This window comes from Marmota monax, unplaced genomic scaffold, assembly GCF_021218885.2.
Source record: "Marmota monax isolate L192 unplaced genomic scaffold, Marmota_monax_Labrador192_F-V1.1 WCK01_AAM20220418_F8-fsc00321, whole genome shotgun sequence".
Lineage (NCBI taxonomy): Eukaryota > Metazoa > Chordata > Mammalia > Rodentia > Sciuridae > Marmota > Marmota monax.
In genome coordinates this window covers 565,078-568,051 of record NW_026694856.1, presented here as the reverse complement: position 1 = coordinate 568,051, position 2,974 = coordinate 565,078, and the positions used below count along the sequence as shown (strand labels likewise).

The following is a 2,974-nucleotide window of genomic DNA, read 5'->3' as shown; positions in this document are numbered from 1 at the left end:
TGTTATTTTCATCTTATATTGATTTTCTTGAATCCCTTGAAACTGATCACTTCTTAGTTATCTTCAGAAATTCAATTCATGTTATAGATGCAACACAGTTTTGTACAGTTCTGATTGTTCCATTGACCCAGTGATTATCTGTTTTGCTTTGTTTGCTATAATTTCCCCATATGTTTGTCACTAATCAAAAAAATGAAATAAACACCTTAATGATATAATTAATTTCTCCTCAGCCCAAACTGTCTTTTTAGAATTTCTCTTTCACTGTGGTGATCAAACAAAAACGGATAAGTTGATTATTATATCTAGGGTATTGCCAATAATAAAGTTATCCATCTAGAATAATCTCCCACTTAAATCAGCAAAACTGTATTTACCCAATAAATGTTCAAATAGAGCTAGTGTAACTTTTATTTATTTATTTTTTTTGTGTGTGGTAATATTGGGAATTGAACCCAGGGCCTTGTGCATACGAGGCAAGCACTCTACCAACTGAGCTATATCCCCAGCCCAGTGTAACAAATTTTTAAGCAAACTCAAAATTGGAACTGAAAGAGGATTTGAAATGAGTAATTCCTTTACATGGAAAAGAATTCCTTTTCTTAATCAAAAGTATGTTTTAAAATCTGAGTTGGAGACATCAACGTAAACTCCTGTTTAGTTTAATATAAATGCATAGATATGTGTGTACACAGTGGTTGGTAAACACACATGTGCTTTTTTGCAAGGTCAGCTGACAGGACCAGAAGCAATAACAACTCAGCAGCAAGGAGGAAACCTAGACCCTAGGTCTTGGTTTCTGATACCATTCTCCAATAAAATCACCAGAGAGAAATGGCTGCTTCTAGGGCTGGCACAGGAAATAGACAAGATGAACATGGATCATTTTGTAGTATCAAAAAGCACAGAAGTACTTAAAATGAAAACAAAAACTCCCCCACATAATGAGGGCAAGTCAAAATGACATGAGCAAACTGAAAGATCTTTCAGTGGTTGAAGCTGTGACAATTTGAGCAATAAAACTAAACAAAGCAAAACAAAAATAGTATTGGTTTATAACACAACATTAAAATAAATATCCATGAGTCCATACTTCCAGAACTCCATGACTAAATATTGAATTTAAAAATGGAGTAGAAGGACAAGTGTGGTGGCACATGCCTATAATTCTAGCAGCATGGGAGCCTGAGGCAGGTGGACCATGAGTTCAAAGTCAGCCTAAACAATGTAGTGAGGCCCTAAGCAACTCAGTGAGACCCTGTATCTAAATAAATACAGTAAGGGGCTGAGAATGTGGCTCAATGATTAAATACCCTTAGGTTCAGTCTCTGATACCAAAAGAAAAAGGCACAGAAGAGACAAATTTCCCATGCATAAGTTTAAATAATTTATATAGATACTCTGCTGTCAAAGAAATGATATAAGAACTCCTCTCTCCTTCTGTGTGGACTGTGCCTAGTAACTTGCTTCTAAGGAATTCATGGGGGTGGGGGATGGAGATGTAACTGCCGGTGGAGAAACTTGGCAAACACACTGCTTCAGCAAGGTAACCAAGGTTAATATCAACAATGATGAGTCATATAAATAGCAAGTCCCCTATGTAAGGTGATGAAAGTGGCAGTTCTCTGTGTTCTTCTTCCAAAACTCGTAATCCCAGTCTAACCATGAAGAAAATATCAAATTCCAGTTAAGAAGTATTCTATTTTAAAAAAAATTCTGACCAGGAACACCTGGGCAGTGTTTAAAACTGCTCATCCAAAACAAATCAAGCCAAGAGGACTATAAGAAGACGGGACAACTAAATTTAATGTGGCATCCTAGATTACATCTTTTTTTTTTTTTTTTTGGTGGGGACAGTACCTAAGATTGATTAGGGGCAGTCAACAACTGAGCCACATCCCCAGCCCTATTTTGTATTTTATTTAGAGGCAGGGTCTCACTGAGCTGCTTAGTGCCTTGCTTTCGCTGAGGCTGGCTTTGAACTCGTGATTCTCCTGCCTAAACTTCTGGGCTCGCTAGGATTACAGGCATGCACCCCTGCACTCAGATGAAATCTTTTAACAGAAATAAGACACTGTCTTAAAACTAAGGAAAACGGAATAATGTGCAGACTTTAGCTAATATATCAATATTAGTTCATTAATTATTAATTATGATAAATAATGTGAGACATCAAGCAGGGAAACCAGGTATGAGGTATAAAAAACTTTGTACTATCATATCAATTTTTCTATAAATCTAAGATTATGTTTTTAAAGTCAGTTTTTTTATATAAAAAGTAAATGTAGAAGAATAAAAAGCTCCAGTGATTTGGGATTATATGTATCAACTATTAACAGTCTAAAGGTCAAGTGTATTAAATTCTCATTTATTATTCTTTCTTTGGTTTTTAGTGGTAACAGCATTCTTTTGATAAAATGATTTAAAGTTATTTACTTTCACTCCCCCAGGCAAAACCTTCCACATATGCCCTTCAATTTGCTATTCTGTAACCTCTTATTGCAATATTTTTAATATAAATTCCTTTTAGAAACAATACATTATAGACTTATGCTTTCAACTTTATGGAGAGAAGGACATTAGTTCTTCCCTTTATAGGTTCAAATAAATCTCACATTCAAACTTCAGATCTCACATATAGTACTTTTATTCTAAAAAGGAAAATGTACCTTGTGCGATAAACAAAATACAGAGCAGTATGCAAACACAGTTGTGAATCTTGTGGACCGAGAGTGACCCTGAAATGAAGGGCTCAAAGCATAGCATGGACAAATTCATCCAGCAATGACTAGTTGATGGCAACAGGGCAAAAAGAAAGTAAGTTATGAAAAATGAACAAAGTACAACATAAATTGAAAATACTCATAAATGCTATGGACAACATTCATAATAAAAGTGTTCACTTTTTTCAGGGTTTCTCACTATGTATAGGAAGATACTTGGGGGCTTTTATATTTTAGTACATTATATTCAT

General features: G+C 34.9%; 1 non-coding gene across 1 annotated transcript; it reads right to left on the bottom strand.

Annotated features, from left to right (window-relative positions):
- Nucleotides 1–434: 434 nt before the first annotated feature.
- Trnat-cgu (transfer RNA threonine (anticodon CGU)) lies at nt 435–507 on the bottom strand. The gene has a single exon. It is a non-coding gene; the product is annotated as a tRNA-Thr (tRNA).
- Nucleotides 508–2,974: the final 2,467 nt, after the last annotated feature.